Consider the following 20,109-nt stretch of genomic DNA (forward strand, 5'->3'; position numbering starts at 1 on the left):
CTTCGTGCACACCAACAGATGGAGGCAGCCACCAGTGTAGTCTTTCCAATTCAGGAATCAGTTTCAGGGCTGAGCTGTGCCAATGAAAAAGCCTTCAGCTGCCTTGCTGGGCGTCTTCTCATAGATCTCATCTCTGAAGGGTGTGACAAGTGGCTCAAGCCTTCTGGAGCCAGAGAAAGTGCGGGGATTGACAATGGCCCTCTTTTTGGGTTGGTTTTATTTTTTTTTTGCTCTTCCACGGACAAGAGATTTTAAAAAACCAAAGAAAGCAGTTGTTTTCTTCAAGGTTTTGGACAGCATCTTCCGTGTGTTCCCTCTCTCCCTGGGCTCAGAATTCCCAGGGACCTCTCTCCTAATTGTTAGACGCATAGATGGGGTCAGAGCTGTCTACGTTCCCCACAAAATATAGTCACTGCACATCATTGATCGGGCAGTGTGGGCTCCAGACTGAATCCATTAGACTAGCTCCGTTTGAGCTAGAAGGAGGATGGTCTTGGGTGTCAAGATCTGGGGCTGTCTAAACGCAAAATAGTGCGCAGTGTCCTTTCCTCTTATTTGATTGATCTGCATTCCATTGTGATTGTCAGGGCGGTTTACCTTTCTTTCTTTCTGCTTTGAATGTGACTTACTCTTCTGTGTACATGCTGAGGAGCTGCATTTAGACAGGCAGGGTCTGGGTTCCAGTCCGCTCAGTAAGGTGTTGGTGAAGCTGAATGTTCTTTAAAGCTGAACAGGTGTGTTTTCTCACCACCTTTCTTTGGGCAGCCCTGTTCTATTTGCGAGGTTCCCTCGTTGCAATGCCCAATTCAGGTTGGACGACGCTGTAAAAAAAAAAAGCAAAGGGTTAGAAAAATAGACAGCTGCGCTCGAGCTGACACTAATCCATGTTAGGGAAGCATGAAGTTTTAAACAAAAAAAGATGGAAGAGCGGCAAAGCAGATGCATGCAATACCGACTTCACCAGCGTGCTTTCGGTGGCGGGGTCTTCGGTACTTCCTCGTCTGTGACAGCTGCCCTCCTGCTGCGGGCTCAGCAAGCAGGAGTAAGATGCATGTTCCCCCTTCACGGAGCAGGAAGACGCCGCCCTTAACGTAGGCGCCCGATCCTCCCTTTCGGGGAGAAACGCTGCGAAGTTGCCGGTTGGCTTCAAATGCGTCCGTGGGACGTCTGCGAGTCCACCTGGAGCTGACTGGACCTTTGCGTCCCAGTAGCAACCACCCCTGGCGGCCCCCACCTGTCTCCTTGGGGGTTTGCTAGCAGCGAGTTGATCTGAGGATCCCATGCTGGAAATCGCAATTGGACTCCAGAAGCGTGACTGTCGCCCGGCCTCCGTGCGGCTCGGCGAGGGGCCCCACCCACCTGCGTGCTGTGCTGTTGCTTTGAAGCTCTCACTGAATGAGGCGCGGGCGGGCGGCGGCTGTGCCGAGTCTGAATGAATGGAAGTGGGAACAGAGCAGACGCCAGTTTCACTTCTCGGAGGGGAATAAGCACAGTTTGTGGTTTTCCCTGCTTCCTCTGTCGCGTCGACGTATTCAATTTTTCACTTGGTAGATCCACTCGTTTAGGGTTAGAGCATTTTTTTTTGTGTTTGGTGGGGCCAGATTCCCTTAAAGTCACATGACCCAGAGAGTGTACGCTTATGTAACTTCTAAGCTTGAATGAACGTTCTGGTCACGATAGTCTAATGAATGAGACACCGTGACCACCATCTGTACCCAGCATCATTGGTGCAATTGGATTGATAGCTGTTTGACTGAGCTTCTGCTGGAGGCAGCTCTGTCTTTTCATGCTCCTGTTGAACACAAATCGCAGCTTCTGGAGGTGACTTCTGGGGGGGTGTCAAGAACAACATTTTGGTTGTTGTTCCTGTCTTCTACGGTTGGTTTTCCTTTAGAATCGTGGATGTGACGTTCGGGTCTCCGTCTTAAGGCTCTCTGAGACCTGTGGTTTGTGAGGGTGGGGGTCAGAAAGGCAAGAGCAGTGGGGTTTTCTGCAGGTTAACACCTGGCAGCCCACTGGAGCTGGGCAGGGGGGGGTGAGCCTGCTCAGTACCTGGATGGGAGACCTCCTGGGAAAGGTTGTTGCTGGAAGAGTAGGACCAGTAGAGGGTGCTCACCCTGAGGTCTGTGTGGGCCCTAATGCCCCAGTATAGTGGCGGGGACACTACTCTGTAAAAAAAAAAGCACCGTCCTTCAGATGAGATGTAAAACCAAGCTCCTGGCTGTCCGTGAGCATTAAAAATCCCAGGGCGTTTCTTGAAAAGAGTAAGGGTGTTCCCCTGGTGTCCTGGTCAAATTTCCCCCTGGCCTTTGCCAATCATGGCCTCCTAATAATCCCCATCTCTGAACTGGCTCCATCACTCTGTTCTCCTCCCTGCTGATAGCTGGTGTGTCGTGAGAGTACTGGTGTACTTTGGCTGCCTTAACACGTTAAGGCGGGGCTCCCCAATGCTGCTTTGAGTGGGGGTGTCCAGAAAAGCACAATATAAGTGTAAGGAATTTGGTTTCTGAAATCGAGGCGAGCACACTCTGGGGCAGAGCTGGTTACAGGAACCTGAAACGCAAATGGAGCCATGTTTGTCATGCCCCCTTGTCTAACCGAGATGTTCATCTCGACGTCCTGGGAAAGAATGCGGCAACAATACAGTCGCCCCATTTCCACCAGCCTTTAGACAACCAGAACAGTGCTTCCATCAGTCAGTGTGAAGGTTTACTTCGGAGTTTTGAGGAAAGAAAACCATTTAGACTTTTGTCTTTGTTTGCCAGAAATCTAATCATCTTTGAAGCCCTTGCCTAATACGTGGTCACACAGTCGTTTTTTTTTTTTAAAGGTATTCTAGGGCCAGAGAACATAATGGCATAATGGTTAAAAGCCATTTTTCACTTTCAGTACGTGGCTTTGGCCTCGTAATCTCTAATAGATCGAGATTTCAATTGGGAAGACATTAAACTGATGTAAGTGAAGGTTGTGGGGTAACATGGAAACGTCCCTAGACCTCTTTCTTTTCCAAAAGCAGGCCGGTGTTTAAGTCTGCTGGGAGAGAGACGTGCCCATTTTGCACGTTTATACTGTTCCTCATTATGCACTCGAGATCAGTTCACTATAAGTCTTAGTGCTACATGATGACGTGTCTTTAATCAAAAGGTATGTGAGTCTCATCCATCCAGATGCCCAGCTATTTGTAAGCTTTAGCAGATTCCTTGTGCTGACCCTGTAGTTTTGTAATCTCTCATTTCTCGCTAATCAGATTCTTAAACTTAAGACATGTGAAGGCCATGAGCTCTCAGCCACACGACAGCATGAGTCACCCAGGCTGTAGAACTGGCACAGGGAGGTGTGGGCTCTTCAGTCTGTGTGCACACAGTGCTGTTCATCTCTGCCATCATTCCAGACATCACTGGCTCTCCTCGGGATTGGGAGTGTTGCATGTTACCTCTCGCATTGAACATGTATAAGAGCATTCTCAAATGATGGGAGCCCATTGGTTTGTAGTTAATTGATCCAAAGGTCTCCTATAGCTGTGCCTTGAAGAAAGCCTGGACGTCTGCTTCCACATGGCTGGGTAGATAGCATGTTCCATACTCCCACAACCCTTTGTGTAAAAAAAAAAAAAAAGCGCCTCTTGTTCGGCCCCAAGATATGACCCAGTTTTAAGAAGGGAAGGCAAAACTCCAAGAGGTCTGTCCGTTTGGGATATTGTAGCTCACAGCTGAGAGGTCTGCCTAGGCTGTCCCTGCAAAGACGCCCAGCATGGGCAGTTCAGCACTCCTTTTCCACTACAGTACATCTGCACCATAAACCCCCCTGCTGTGCGTGTGCATTGGATTTCTGATTTGAGCTGATCTCTCAGGACGTGCACGGTAGGGCAGACGACGCCACACAGTGTAGACGGTCCATTATGGAACGGAATTCAGCGGCTCCAGTGACCCCTTCGTGGCGGAGATCTTTCCCAGGGGGTAACAGTCGACCGTCAGGCCAGGTCATAACTTTGAGAGGGCAGGCAGCAAACCCGATTACAGTGTGTCCCCCCAGTATCGGCTTCACGGCGGCCGCCGCGCAGCTCCTCCGGTCGATGAGGTCAGAGCCGCGCGGCGCTGCGGAGGCGCTCTGCCCCTGGCTCACCCCCGCAGCCTCGCCGCACCTCCCCGTTCAGAGTGAGGTTCGAATTCTCGGCCTGGGAACCGCGCTCTGGCCCAGTGGGGGGATCAGGTGCTGAAGATCCCATTTGCTCAAGATCTCATTTGCCCCGGCCCGCTCCCCTGACGCCGGAAACCCGGCCCGTCGACTGGGGGGGGTTGGGGTTGCTGCTCGGGGAAGGGAAGGTTGCGTTAGCAGGAAATGTCTCCGGAATGGGTCTGGAAAGCCACATCCTCAGAAAGAATGTCTCCCCTCCTCCCTCCTGCTTCTACTCACAGACCGGCTGAGCCCATAAAGGAAGTGTGCTGCCTTCCAGGATACCTCCCGAGACCCCAGAACCGAGACCCCGCTGATGTGCTTGGCCCAAAAAAATAAGCAGAAAGTAAGATTTCTGTAACTGCAACCAGGAATCTTCTTTGGTAGAAACTTACCGCTTCTAAGCTGTTTTGTGATCCTGGGAGGTTTGGTAATACGTTGGCGGTAATTACTCTGTTTTTCTCTGTGTGAAATGTATAGATTTTTGTTGACCCTTGGAAGTACACGTTTTTATCTTATAAATGTTTAAAAAGCCCAGACGTCTGAAGTGATTGCTCTCGGGGGGTCTCCAGAAAACCTGATGTTTGCTGGAAAGAAATGATGAACTCAAGAGTTCTGCCTGTAACAGGAGGCGCACACTGTGTTTGTTCCACTCTTGAAGATGATGCAAGGTATCTGCAGACTGTAGTGCAATGCTAAATTATTCAACTCTTAAATATGATTAATAAGATTTGAAAGCGAAGAGCAGATGATTTTTAATTTATTAGCCCTGTCCCCAGTTGAGTGTTGGTTCATCATATTTTTTTCCATGAACAGTTCAGCCACTTAATTCCTAAGAGGAGGGATGACACATCCTGAATTATAATTATTCAGTCCTGTCAATTACTGCATGAATTTTGGATTAATCAGAGGTTTTAGATCTGCATTTGATTAAACCAAGTTGCTACAGAAAACAGATAGCCTTGTGCTGGTAAACATTAATTATTTGTTTGTGATTGACACTACTTGGTTAATGTTTAAATGGCTTTTTCTGCCCAGGATAGCGCCTGTTGCTGAGGTTCTGCAGGGGAAGGGTTGTTTTTCAGTCAGCTGTACAATCAGGCAGCAGATAGCCTGAGGACAGTTTGGTAGCTCAGTCTTTTTCTTTAAAAAAAAAAAGTCTTCCAAGAATTGCTGATGAACTATTTTCTCTCTGGGGACAGGAGGCCAATTTGGCCAGGTTCAAGGTTCTTGTCTCGACTGATAGTTTAGGTTAAGAAGCATGTGGCCATGCTAATTTGCCGGTAATTTGCCTTTTAGTTTGTTGATGTGCGAAGTAGAGAGCTTGAAAGAATTCACCGGTACCTCTCTGCTGTTCGGCACGATGTAAAACAGCAAACACCAGAGGGGTTTTACACCAGGTTGGAAGTTTCTTCCCACAAGCTGTCAGATGACTGAACTCTACCCCACCACTGGCTCACACTGAGGGGTTTTTTATCTAACTTGTTGATGCTACTGCTGCTGTTCTGTTTGTTTTTGGTGAGCGCTTCGAAGGGCCGGCTCTCGGTCCCCCTGGTACCGAACGGGTCGGCGGAGGGCGGGGGGCCCCTGTGGCCCCGCAGGGGAGCCTGCCTCTTCGAGAGCGCCGCCGGCGCAGGCAGGAAGCTGGGGCTCAGCCGTTAGCAGATGGCTTCTGCTGGGGCGCAGGTGTACACCGTCAACCGACCAGCCAGGCAGGTCGAGCAGCGTTTGTTTGTTTTTTTCGATCTGTTTTTGCGTTTGTAAATGGCGCGTTCTCGAAGCATGAAGCGGAGAGAGCTATTTTATTTCCTCCTTCCCCTTTCGCCCCCACCCCCCTCGCCACGAGAGACAGCTGCTGTAGCCTCGCGCCAGTGCCGCCGCAGGGCAGTGGGAGTGGTCGTGTCCGGCCTCTTCCCCAGGCCCTTTGCATCCTGGGCCTCCGCACTCCCCCTCCTGTTGGACCAGTTGTAGTTCTCCTGTGAGCGATCGCTATAGCAACCCCACCGAGAGTGTCCCCCCCCCTGCCATTGTCCCAGAGCTGTGCCGACTCACCTGTGCGAGAGGCGGGAGAGACCCTGCCCCCTCCAGCAGGACCACAACGGGCCTCAGTGTGGCGGCGGCTCTGGCGTGCAGCTCGGGGGCTCATCGCCTCATTCAGCCACCCTTAAGGGCCGCCGAGTCTTTTTGTTTTGTTTTGTTTTTTTAAAAAAAAACGCCTCTGAGTTCGGGTCTCTCCCTGCACCTCTGGGGCCACACTGGGCCAGGCAGGAAGTTGAGCCACACGGCGTTCATCCTTGGCCCGCGTGACCCAGTCCTCTGGTTTGTCCTCAAATTTTTTTTCCGTGTTGTTTTTCTTTTGTTGGGTGGGGTGGGGTGATGTTGAGCAACGGAGTCTTGCTGTAAGAGACGCTGACCCCTCTGCGTCTCCCCCCGTGCTCTCTGTCCCAGTTTCCCAGCCTGCGCTCGGCGTGCACGCTGGCTCGCTGTCGGCAGGTCAGCCCCTCGCAGGCTCAGTTCTTTTCCCCCTTCCCCTTCGCTGCCCCTACAAGACATCGGATGCGAGGCCGGAGACACAGGGTCGAGTTGAGGGAAGAAGCAGGCCAAGCGAACCCCGTCTCCTGCACTCTCCTAACGTTTCGGCGTCGGGTTTGTGAGGGATGCGTGAAAAGTCGAATGGCTTTTAACACGCGGTTGAGAAACGGGGAGCAAAACCATGCTGGTCTGGTTTCGGCGTGGAGACGGACAGGGACAGAAACCGGAGGACGCTCTGGGGCTGTACAGCTCCGCTTTCTGCACCTCCATGAAGCTGCTGACGGGGCCTGGGAGGGCTCTGGTCCGTTGCTGTCACCAGGCAGTCCCCGTGTGTCTGTGCGTCGCTGTGTGTGAGGCCCTGTGAATGGAAGGCTCTGTGTGCTCTGTAAACTGGCTCTGTTCGCTGATAATACAGCGTGCTTCTGTTGTCCCGGCATTGGCGCACTCCCTGAAAGGTAAATATCTCCACCACATTGGTGGACTCGGCTGATGACCCATTCGACAGCATTGATTAAGCAGCCTCACCCCCCCTTTTTAAATTAAACTCTTCAAAAACGTTTTTTCTCTCCTCACGTCGACATTTCTATCCAGGGAGAACAACCACCCATTTTCTGATCCCATCTTCCAGTTCAGGGAGCCTATCCTAAGGGAACCCTTTTTTTGCAGAATTCTAATAGAAAAACCTGTCCGATCGCATCTCCCAGTTACTGGGGGGAGCGTGTTGAATCCCAGGTTGCGCTCTTAAGCATTCTGCAGCTGTAAAGTGATATTCCCTGCAGGGGTTCTAATGACGAGGCAGTGCTCTTGTCGCTCTTTGTAGAGAATGCACAACCCTCTTGCAACACGGCATATTGCCTTACAGTGGCCATTAGATTATTTCCTTGCAAAATAAATGTGACGTGCCTTGCTTTGTGTTTACAGAAAGACGGGCTGCCGATATTGCATAACGCTCCGCATTGTTCGCCTCCTGCGGGGTGAAAAGAGCCCACTTTAAAGCCGCAAAGGCACTTTTTTTTCCACGAAGGCGACAGGACCCAGCTCCGCGGTGGTGTCTTGGACGCCCCTCCGTGCTGCAGAGGCGCCGTTACGTTGCGCCTCCCGGCCCGCAGACTCACACAGAGCAGCGCTGTAGCTGCAGCTGCTGCGGCAGCCGACGCGTTGCGAGTTATATAACGGTGCTTTCTGTTTTGAGGTCGCAAATCAGCCCAGCCAAGCAGAAGCGATTTTTTTTCTTCCCCCTCCTATTTATAGAAGTGCCTGAGCCAGTGGAATGGAAGGCCAGCCTGCAGGTATAAACCCCTGACATGTTTTTTTTTTCCCAGCACGCTCTCGGGGAACAGATGCGGTGATTATTTTATGTGCGAGGCGATGCCCAGGTCCGCGCTCATCAGCGCTAATGGGTTATATAGCAGAGCACCGCTTTAGAGTGCAGCGTTGCGACCCGGTGACCCTGCATTGCAGCGATTTGCAGTTCAAGTCAGGTTCAGGTCCCTTCTCTGCTCGGTCACAGTCAGCTTCGCGTCGGGGGGAATTTGCCTTTGCGGCCCGAGACGTCACGTCTTTTGTTCTTGCGTTGCATTTCAAAATGGCTTGCGTCACGCCGCTCCCGGGGCTCCTGTTTCCGGCCGCGCGAGTTCATCAAGCGCGCCCCCCCCCCGTCCGAAAGCGACCTACCGGGGGCCACCGAGGGCCCGAAGGCTTGCTGAGCCCCCATGTGCCGTGAGCGTCTGTCCCCCCTGAACAGGGGCCAGTGCGTCACTGCCCGTCTAAGGGCTCTTCACGGTTGCACCGCGTGGTGACGTAGAAACCCGGGACGGCGAGTGAGCAGATCCCTGCAGCCGCTTGCTCGTCTCTGTGCAGCTCCTTAGTTCTGCATCACTGGTGGCGGTTTTGCGCGTTTTTCAATAGGGGGTTAATAAGAGATTCCTGGTTTTCAGGAGCACGCTTTTAGTCAGACATAAAACCTATCTTTTCGAAACAGTCTTTTATTTGAAGTCTGTGTCTGCTAAGGGAATGGGCGCTCCATTTCCTGTTGACCATATACAGTGCCTTGCGAAAGTATTCGGCCCCCTTGAACTTTTCAACCTTTTGCCACATTTCAGGCTTCAAACATAAAGATATAAATTTTTTATTTTATGTGAAGAATCACCAACAAGTGGGACACAATTGTGAAGTGGAACGAAATCTATTGGATTTTTGAAACTTTTTTAACTAATAAAAAAATGAAAAGTGGGGCGTGCAAAATTATTCGGCCCCCTTGCGTTAATACTTTGTAGAGCCACCTTTTGCTGCGATTACAGCTGCAAGTCGCTTGGGGTATGTCTCTATCAGTTTTGCACATCGAGAGACTGAAATTCTTGCCCATTCTTCCTTGCAAAACAGCTCGAGCTCAGTGAGGTTGGATGGAGAGCGTTTGTGAACAGCAGTTTTCAGCTCTTTCCACAGATTCTCGATTGGATTCAGGTCTGGACTTTGACTTGGCCATTCAAACACCTGGATACGTTTATTTGTGAACCATTCCTTTGTAGATTTTGCTGTATGTTTGGGATCATTGTCTTGTTGGAAGATAAATCTCCGTCCCAGTTTCAGGTCTTTTGCAGACTCCAACAGGTTTTCATCCAGAATGGTCCTGTATTTGGCTGCATCCATCTTCCCCTCAATTTTAACCATCTTCCCTGACCCTGTTGAAGAAAAGCAGGCCCAAACCATGATGCTGCCACCACCATGTTTGACAGTGGGGATGGTGTGTTGAGGGTGATGAGCTGTGTTGCTTTTACGCCAAACATATCGTTTTGCATTGTGGCCAAAAAGTTCGATTTTGGTTTCATCTGACCAGAGCACCTTCTTCCACATGTTTGGGGTGTCTCCCAGGTGGCTTGTGGCAAACTTTAGACGAGACTTTTTATGGATATCTTTGAGAAATGGCTTTCTTCTTGCCACTCTTCCATAAAGGCCAGATTTGTGCAGTGTAAGACTGATTGTTGTCCTATGGACAGACTCTCCCACCTCAGCTGTAGTTCTCTGCAGTTCATCCAGAGTGATCATGGGCCTCTTGGCTGCATCTCTGATCAGTCTTCTCCTTGTCTGAGCTGAAAGTTTAGAGGGACGGCCAGGTCTTGGTAGATTTGCAGTGGTCTGATACTCCTTCCATTTCAAGATGATCGCTTGCACAGTGCTCCTTGGGATGTTTGAAGCTTGGGAAATCTTTTTGTATCCAAATCCGGCTTTAAACTTCTCCACAACAGTATTACAGACCTGGCTGGTGTGTTCCTTGGTCTTCATGATGCTCTCTGCGCTTTCAACAGAACCTTGAGACTATCACAGAGCAGGTGCATTTATACAGAGACTTGATTACACACAGGTGGATTCTATTTATCACCATCAGTCATTTAGGACAACATTGGATCATTCAGAGATCCTCGCTGAACTTCTGGAGTGAGTTTGCTGCACTGAAAGTAAAGGGGCCGAATAATTTTGCACGCCCCACTTTTCATTTTTTTATTAGTTAAAAAAGTTTCAAAAATCCAATAGATTTCGTTCCACTTCACAATTGTGTCCCACTTGTTGGTGATTCTTCACATAAAATAAAAAATTTATATCTTTATGTTTGAAGCCTGAAATGTGGCAAAAGGTTGAAAAGTTCAAGGGGGCCGAATACTTTCGCAAGGCACTGTATCTTCTTCTGCACATCTAACTGCTGGACTTTTGTACTTATTTAACAATTTGCTCTCCTTACGTCCTTATCACCGTTTATTTTTACACCTACTGTAAAGTGCTGTGAGGTTTGCACCTACTACAGGTGCTGAATAAAAGACTTGGTTGTTATTATTATCAGCTGTAGTGGTGAAAAGGCTGCAGGATTTTAACGTCGCAGGCCAGGCGTGATGAGGATTCTCCGGGCCATAGCGTGCAGGGGGTAGGGACAGGTCAGCCCTCTCTCTCTCGGCTGGCCACCTGCAGATGTGATCTGTGAAGGGGGTGCAGGACTCGCCTGTTGCCGAACAGGTATCATCGCAGTGAGGTGTGAAGAAGATTCCTGACTAGGTTAGTCTGAAATGAAGAAAAGCGATGTTAACCGAAAGGAGCTGCTGCATACCCAAGAGGGACCTTCTACATCACTTGTTGTAGGGAAGGAAGTGGAACTCTCCCCTCTGTTAACTGACTCACCCTTTCCAGGCAGTGCCAAATGGTTGGTAATCAGCGCTTTTGTGATCTGGCAATGCTTATGCTTGTGGCAAGTCCAGCTCAAAACAAATCGGAATTGTTCAAGAGCCCCAAGTTGGCTTGGGAAGCATCTGATCTCTTTATTTGTTTTGGTGGGGAGGGGGGTGTTTCTGAAGAATGGCTGGAGCAGTGCCTAGATCCTCAGTCATTCTCGAAACGGCAGCAGAACCTGTTCCTGTAGAGCCAGGAATTCCACAGGCCCCCCCCAGGGAAGTGGTGATTCAAGCTCTTGTGATGAGAAGATAAAGCAGAATTAAATATCTGGAAGGGATGTCTTAGTGCGGGGGAGAAAGTTTCCAAACTGAAAGGGAAAACGTCCGTTTTTGGTGTTGCGTGCATTTTTGAGGGTTGCAGGAAGGTGAAATACGCTAGTATTGCAGATGAAAAAGTTGCTCCTAGTTCCCATCTTCATGCATCTGGTCAAAATATTTCGACCCCAGCCTAGTTAAGCTAATAGGTTCCCCAACATGCAAGATAGACTTTCATCACCTTCTCCACCCCAGATCTCTGTCCTCAGTTCAATCCCGACTCCATTACCCTGTATGAATGTGGATGTGGGGTGCAGGCTGAACTCCTTCTTCAATAGGGGATCCTGATCTTTTAACAGGTGAGCCTATGGCTGATTTTTCTCTTTCAGTTCGTCTTAATTTGAAAATCTCTTTGTTTCTGTAATATGTACACTTTATAAGAAATATGTATACAAATATTAAGAAACTAAATGTCACATCTAGACTTCAGTTCCTTTCCTTGACGCCTGCAGGAAAACGTAAATTAAATGACCCATAAAAACATGAAAGGAAAAAAAACAAGTTGCCACATTTACTGGAAGTTTCGTGTGTGCCGTGTGGGCTGAAGCTCATCTGACTTGCTGGGCTGGTGAAAATGGGGTCATGGGTGCATCCCCCGTTTTAGAAGCTGAGAATGGTGGGAGTTTAAAAGAAAGTTTTCTTTACCAGTAATGTAGCTTATGACTTCATTACATAAATGGGCCTCTACATCTGAATAAACCACACTTCTCCTGCACCCTGAGGTTCACAAGAACATTTTACTGTTGTAGAGGTGCTAGACGTTAAGGGCTTTACTAGGAAGCAAAGCAGAAGAAATATTCATGCAGTTTTTCTGCCAGAAAAAAAAAAATGTGTTGCAAAAATTGCTGCACGGTTTTTGCAACAAACACCCGTGCTAACAGCCAGTCCTGGTCAGACCTGGGTTTGCCAACCGCACACAGTCGCAAGAGTTTGATTTTGCGTGTCGACTCCTGAAGTGTTGCATGTCTGCAGTGCCTGCGTTCCTCACACTGCGGGCCCCTGCTAGGCCGCGCCTAACTCCCGGACCTGGGTTTGCCTCGTGCTGGGACTGGCAGGCAGTGAGAGCTGGAGCGAATGTTAGAAACGAAACTGCTGCATCATAAAAGAGGGGCTGCAGGCTGCAGGCCACAGAAGGAGGAGAGTCGAGATCCCAGCTGGGGCCTGTGGAGACTTGTCAGCTTGCTGCTGAGGGTGCAGTTTTCCCCACGCTGTTGCCCACTGGGCTCTTTCTGACCCTCCGGGGACGGCAGAGCATGGCTGGTCTCCTTGGTGAATTTGGGAGTCAAAACAAAGACGAAATGGCTGTGCTGGGACCTTCCGTTGGCAGCGGCCGCTTAATACCTGCGCCCCACTCTGTCTTGTACACCACTGCCCACCGACGGTGTCGAACTGTAGCGCGTTGACTTTGTGATGAACACTCAGTGTTGGCTGGCGGTGGGGACGCAAGCTAAGGGACATAAACGCACACACTGCGGACCGAGGAAGGAATCCGCGGGCGAAGAGTGAAGTTGAAGCAGCTCTTTCCCTCTCTCGGCACAGTGGCGGCTCAGGCAGTAGGTTCAGCATCCCCCACCTCCAGCGCTGCACACGCCTCCTCGTGCCTGCTCGCAGGCTGCTTTCTGTCCCCTCTAGCCATGAAGGCCATTCAGGTGTCAGCCCACATAGCGACCTGCAGACTCTGGCTGAAGTGTCCCTTCCAACAGCCGGAACCACGAGCCAGCTGGCACAGGTGCGTGTCCCTTCCTTTTCCAATGTCCCTTCCTTTTGCGCTGGTTTTTGTTTTGCTGTCCTGGCGCGGTACCCCGACAGTGGAGGGCGGAGCTGCGGACTGGTTCCAGGACGAGTTCAGAAATTAAGTGCAGCTCCCTGGAGCAGCCTTCATTAATCACAGCACAGCGTGTAGAAGCTCCCAGTGCATTAAGAGGCTGTGCTTTAAATCTTTCGCGGTGTCATGTAACAGACATTTTTTTCTAATTTGCTGTCTAGACTGTGTGGATCCTGGAAGTGAGGTGCTTGTGTGAAGTGTCTTATTTCCGCCACTGTGTACCACAGTCCTTTGGTCAAAGTCGGCTGAGTAACTCATTCCAGATCCCTGTTCTTCTTGCCAGAGTGGCTTGCTTTCTCTGCAGGGGGTTACCGTATTAACCAGCAGTGCCGTGTCTGGGTTTTCACTTGCAGAGAAGCGAGAGGGCTGCTCCTGAGCTAGGGAAGGCAATCCCTAACTTAGGCAGCGAAGAGAGTGCATCTCACTGCCCTGAAAGGCATTGCATTTTAATGCAAAAACAGAATTAAAACCCAGAGTTCAACACCAAGCCCCAGCTTCATGATGGGATGCTTCGACAGGGGGCGTGCCACAGGCTCTGTCCCCTCCTCGTGATGTGCGGTTCACTGTACCTGTCGACTTGCACGCAGATCAGACATCTTCTAAAGGATGAGCAAGCCTTTTTTTTATCTGTGTATTTTATAGAAGGGGGAGTCATGCTTTTATGGGAGAGGGGTGTCCAGTCCTTGGACATGGGGTGTTTCCGTCCCAGTCCTGATGAGAACAAGCTCATAATTGGCTCAATTGGACCAATTTAGCTGCTCCTCCCAGCTCTTCAGGTGCTGCTGCTTGGAAGAGACCTTGAAGCCCTGCAGATGCGCCCGACCTCTTGGACAGGACACATTGATCGCTTTCTTGTAATGGAAGAGTTTATTGCCATGTTTACACGTACGTTGGAATTCTTATTCACATCGATCTCTCGGGCCTTACAGTACAATGGACAGTGCCACACGATGTAGACAGTACGTTACAAACAGAATCAGTAATAACAACCAGAACAGTACATATGTTGTGGAGAAGAAGAAATATGTAGAAGTGCAAAAGAAAAACATGGTTCGTGCAAACAGTGTATACTGCAGAGGTGCACTGAGTTCTGAACACTGTAGTTAGCTGTAAGGGATGTGCACTGTTTGTTTAGCCTTTGAGTCACTCACAAATCTTGTGACAGGCCTCCGCCGTCTTCCTCTTCCCCCCCCCCCCCAAACAAAGTTTCTGTACATTCTGTCCGTTTGCATCATACAGCATCTGCTCCGCCTGAGGCTTCGCGGGAGAAATGAAGAGCGGTAAAGGACGTAGTCACCATAATGTCGCCAGCTCTTGAAAAAGCAGAGAAAAATTCTGCTTAGAAGTGCTCAGGATTTCCCTTCGTGACCTCTGGCTCTCCAAGCAGATAGCAGTTCCCAGGGGCACTCTGAGTACCGTCCTTCAGTGGTCCTCTCGAACAGAAGGGCAGTCGTCTTGAGCTCTGTTGCCGTGAGGGCGTTAACTGAGGAGGTGCGCGTGCCAGCATTTCAGCACGGCTCTGTGAGCGATGTGGTTACTAATGCGGTAATGATATTTACTGGGAGTAGTGGCTCAGCCCATCCCAGTACTGTGAGCATTGCCTTGTGCAACACACCCTCCCAGTCACTTGATTTAAAGACGTACCTCGGGTTGCAATTGCAATATGTTCTAGTAACGCTTGACTCGAAGGAGGCTGAAACACAACTGTATCATAACTCCTTCATAAACACTGCGGAACACAATCAAACAACATGCATTTAAAAAAACGCGTTCCAAATCACGATCCCAGGCGAACGGACCAGGAGCCATGTCCTTCTCGGCTTTGATGGGCTCTTCCATCATTCTTACCGGACTGCTCTCTACCTGGAGTTCTGTTCTCATCTTCAAGCCGAAACTCGCATGATGGATTGGAACAAATAATCGACGTGCTCGTCATGTTATGTGCACAAAAGTTTGTAAAGGATTAGGCCTGTTGTTTTATGGTGTTGTGTGGTGTTTATGAAGGAGTTATGACACTTTCTTTTATAAATAGAAAGTGACTGGGAAAGTCCTGTGGATCTTTTGGGGAATATTTACTTTCTCCTAATTGACATACAAGTCCAGTGGACTTCTCAGCTGCATTTCACCTTGTTTTTTTTCCGCCTTGCCAGCCATTTGCGACTAGTCATGATATCAGCGGTAGTGGATTCCGTCATCTAAATTCGTGCTGCTGAATCGTGTGATGTGAATTTGGCGCTGCCCCAGGCCTCCTGTCATTGGGTCATTGGCAGTCGGGCTGTGGCAGGAACAGTAGCAGGTCGCTGGTGGCACGTGGGTGACGTGCTAGCACGAATCGGGGTTGGGGTTTGGGCAGGAGCGGGTCTCGCTGTAGAGGAGTGAGAGGACTCTTGACCTTCGCTTGCTCAGTTTGTTGGAATGTTCACATGATCTTTTTTTGGGGGCGTGAAAAATGGATCTTTTCCCCCCCCTCTCCGAGGTGAAGGGTCATTCTTTTGCCTCCTCTTTAAAATGCGAGGTGAAATCAACGCCAGAAAGGACTCATACAGTCTTATAAGAACCACTCCTGGGTGCCGTGTGAGCTGTGTATTCTCCTAATTCAGAATTGACCTTCCTTTTACTCCTAGTTTAATACACACCTGAAGAAGGCTCAACAGCCGAAACATTGTTTCTCCTGTTTTTTCAGTGTGGAATTAACCTTCACTTGTCCCTGTGTTTTAATGTGTTCTTAATTGGAAGTTTATTTGGCAATGGGGGATAAAGTGTATTGGTTAGTCGTGGTAAGGCACGTCTTGCACTCGACAGCCTGTGCAAATGCCTTATAGCTTCTTGTGAAGAGGCAGTGCACGCCGGGCATTCAAAGGGCTTTTGTTCTTTTTTTAAGTGACATCACACTTGCGTTGTGAAAGCGACTTCAGTTTTGTCATTCCAGGGTCAGTGGAATGCATTGTCATCTGTATCCTCCCTGCAGAAGGGCGGGAGTTCTGCTCCCAGACTCGCAGACGCGGCGGAGTGCGAGGAGGATGTGGACGATAGCTGCTCTAAAGCAAGTGACCTCCCTGTTCTCCGCCCCAGCTGCCTCAAAGCTTCCTGGCCTCTCGCTGTGGGAGTAGTGGAGTGTTCTTCTCAGTCTGGTTGGGTATACGCAGCCGTGGGGCCCAGAGCTTCCTGCTCTTAAACCGGACTGTTGGAAGCAGCGTTCTGCATACACATGCTGGCCCCTGGCTGCGTTGAGTTCAAAGGATATACCCAGAGACCTCGTGGGAGAATGGCTGCAGCCTGCTCCTTACTACACCAGTACTGATGGTGGTGGTTAGCTGGTTAGTGGAGATGCTGAGATTCTGTTGCACAGTAGTTTGCTCCTCAGTTACAGGCCGCCGGGAGAGTCGGAATTAGCACAGTATGTTCATGGACAGGATTGGTGCATGACGTGGGTCATTCAGATTTCTCCATGGAAAAATCTGACACATGCTTCCTTCCTCCACAGTGTAGCAGCCTGTTTGCAAGAGGATTGCGTCAATACCCAGTGCATCACCTGCTATTACTAATTTATCTGGCTCATGCTCTTATCCAGAGTGATCTTGCATCTTGCATACATTTATACAGCTGGCTCTTTCGCTGGAGCACTTCAGATGATGTATACCTTGTTCGAAGGTACAGAAGCCCTCTCTCACCTGGGGTTTGAACCCACAGCCTTCCTGTACCCTGACCACTGCTCCGCATTACTGCATTTTCAATACAGACCCCCCCCCCCCCCCAAAGTACAGACAAGCCAACCTGGCCTTGCATCTATGTCTAATGCAATACTAAATACCTGTTCTGTATGTCTGCCAGATTAGCTCTAATAAGCGTTGTCTGAATAGAGCTCGCAGACCATGTCTAATTGGTTTTAAGGCGAACACACTTCCCAGACAGGGAAGGATGTCATTACCTTGCCGAACACACCTCCTTCTATATATAGAACCAGCCACCTGCTTGGCGCTGCAGGATTATGAAGCCAAGACGCACGGTGCTCTGGGACCTGCCCAGCGCTGGGGGCTGCAGCTGGGATCTGCATGGAGCTTGGCTTGGAAGCTGCTGCCCCAGTATCGGGGGGGGGAAACGAAAAGTCATATTAGGGTCTTGCATACAGGAAGGAGATCTCTCCCGTGAAGAAGCTTTGTGACCAGCAGATAGTGGTCTAGGAAGTGTTCTTTGGCCTTTCAACAGTTCTGATTTGTTGTTCTTGTTACTGTCAGCGTTGTTTCAGAGACGCGATGCCGGCGAAAGTGGCGATTTGTTGTCTTAACGATACAGATAGGAATGTTTTTTCTGTGATGTGATTGTGCCCGAAGAAAGTTAATCTTGATTTAAAAAAAGCACCAGTAAAGATGCTCTTCTGCTCTGGGGGGGAGTTTTATTGCTGTTTTGCAAATCCCGGCCCTGCTGTTTGTCAGGGATGAACATGGCTCTTTTCCATCAAAGGTCAGCACACCCCCTGACATGGCACAGCGCAAATTTCCCATGAAACAGCTACAGTCTTCAAAAGAAATGGAACTCGGCGGTTGGGAATATCAGGGACTTCCTGGGTGGATATGTGTGTGGGGGGGTGATAATTCAGTGCCAAAACTGTTGGGGTTTTTTTTTACCACAAGGTGCAAGGTTGCATAATTGAGCCCTTTTCTGAAAACGACATTCCATCTCGGTTAATCTTTCACTTTCCAGGGCTGCTTTCCTTTCCACCACAGCTATAAGGTCCTTTTATATTCCGCTGATAACATTCATGGCTTGGAAACTTCATTTCCAGTGTTTAAGCCCACACCTAGACAATGCGTTGTGGTGCCAGAACACAGCCCTGTTCCCCCCCTGCTCTGTTGTGCAGGTTTGCAGTTCTGGGGGTCGTGCTTGGCCTGCTTCATATGCCAGCTTCCTGCTTTTTAAGGGCAGCATGGAACTTCTCCGAGTTGCAAGGCGTCCAGGGATCTGTTGTTTTTTTTTTGTGTCATCTTAAAAATACTGGGATTGGGAATTTGGAAATTATCCTTCCAGTTTTTCAGTTGAGGAACAACGTTTGAAAAATACTACTGTCATCAAGAAGCAGATTGTAATGCAAATTTAAAGTTCTTCTTGGAGAAAACACAACTCTCCTTATATATATATACTGTATATGTCTGTTTATATAGATGCTTCTGCGTGAAAATTGCTCCCAAACTTTTTTGGAAGTATTTGTAACTCTGATACCATCTATAATGTTTGATTCTAAGCAAAGGTAAAAACATAGCTCATTTTTTCGGAATGGTTATTTGCCGGCTGCTCTTAATGTGGTGCAGTGTTTTTTTTTTATTGGCAGGTTAAGCAGGTGCAAAAAAAAAACCTGTGGTTTGAGCCCACTGTAGCTGCAATGCTCTACTGGCTGATCCTGTTCAGAGATACAGCTCATCTCGTTTCGAGTTGAGCTGGCATTACAGAGATTATAAGCGTGGGCTGAAGGACAGTAAATCATGGGACACCGGTTTCCACGTTTGTGGTTAGGTACCTATTGGAGTGAATTCTGTACTAATAACATTGTTAGTTTTAACTTAATCTCCTGTGCCTGTGTACGAGCTCTTCTGAAGGTAAATAATTCTGAAAAAATGGCTTTTTAGAATAAAGAATTGATGGCCACAAAAGAAGGACAAAGTCTGACAAGATTTCCTAGGCTTTTTTTAGGGCTTCTAATAATTAACCAGAGGGAGCTCGCTTTAGGCAAGCAATGGGATTGCTTTCTGTGCACTCCTCTTACCACTAAAATCAGTTTTTTCCAAGTGTGTCCGTGACTAGAATCGGATGTCTTTCCATCTCTGTGCGTAGGGCTGACTTGGGCAGCCTGTGTTTGAGCTGCACCAGGAGGAGGGGTGTTCTTCCCTGCAGCTCCTGCCTGTGTCTGTGGACGTCCTTCATCCAGCCCATGTGCAGATGTTTACGGCTTGGGCAGGCCTGGGCAAGCACAGTGGCAGAGTGAAAGCTGAGCAGGAAGGATAAACCGTTTGTATGCCTGAAAATGAACCTGGCTACACGATAAATCCCTTGGAAAATAAACTGAAAGGGCTTTTATTATTAAAAATCACATGTTCTGCACAGATGTTAATGAAATATTAACAGGCCCAATCTTTTATTTAACATTTTAATTTAGCTTTTGCAATACTGTACACGTGAAACTTTGCAGAGTTTGTTTTAGCTTTAAATCAATCCGATCATTTTCTAACCACTTCTTCCAGGAGTTCAGGGAGCTGGAGCCTATCCCAGCAAGCAATGGGTGCAAGGCAGGGTACACCCAGGACGGGACACCAGTCCAATTACAGGACAGACAGACACACAGACACACACACACCAGGGCCCATTTGTCCAGAAGCCAATAAACCTACCAGCATGTCTTTGGACTGTGGGAAGAAAACATCTGGAGGAAAACCACATGAACATGGAGAGAACATACAAACTCCACACAGACAGCACCCAGGACTGGAATTGAACTGAAGGTCCCAGTGTTGTGAGGCAGCAGTGCTGGCCACTGAGCCACTGTGCTGCCCATCCTTATAAAAAAAAAACAACTGGATGACTGGTGAAAAGCATAAAAAATAAAGCATGTGGTACTGTATGTACTGTGTCTTTAGAACCATGAGTTGCACTGATGACATCAACAGGGCTGTTATCTCTTCTTTTATCAGTTGGACACATGACTCCTGCGTGTGTGAATGCCATGGGAAAATGTGTCCTGGTTCAGACGGCTGTTTTTAAGACAAACCTGACTGAAAGGGAGTGAGCTGTGCTTAGGATTGCTGGGACTGGAAGTCACAAGACAAGTGAGTTTTCCCACCAGAGAGTCCAGTAGTGTGTAGCCCATCTGCATCAAGGCTAGCGTGTTCTATCAGTGCCGGACAGCTGGAAATATCTGCGCCTTTTCCTTTTTTTACAAAATCTGCACCAGGAGCTGTAACGCTCTGGCCTGCAGTATTGCATCATTCATCTCGGTGGTGTTTTGAAGGAAGGTTGGGGGTGCCTGCCGATCATGCGTGAATGCGGGGCTTGAAACGT

The 20,109-nt window shown here is 49.0% G+C and overlaps 1 protein-coding gene across 6 annotated transcripts in view; it reads left to right on the forward strand.

Moving 5' to 3' along the window:
- Positions 1 to 20,109, forward strand: part of bcl2l1 (BCL2 like 1) — a 30,598-nt gene that overhangs the window by 4,333 nt on the left and 6,156 nt on the right. The window contains exon 4 of one of the 6 annotated variants that reach the window (XR_011181795.1): positions 4,416 to 4,519. The exons of the other annotated variants lie outside the window; for them this stretch is intronic. The gene's annotated coding sequence lies outside the window, so the exon portion shown is untranslated. The remainder of the gene's footprint in view (positions 1 to 4,415; positions 4,520 to 20,109) is intronic. 6 annotated transcript variants of the gene reach the window in all.

This window comes from Lepisosteus oculatus, chromosome 16, assembly GCF_040954835.1.
Source record: "Lepisosteus oculatus isolate fLepOcu1 chromosome 16, fLepOcu1.hap2, whole genome shotgun sequence".
Classification (NCBI taxonomy): domain Eukaryota; kingdom Metazoa; phylum Chordata; class Actinopteri; order Semionotiformes; family Lepisosteidae; genus Lepisosteus; species Lepisosteus oculatus.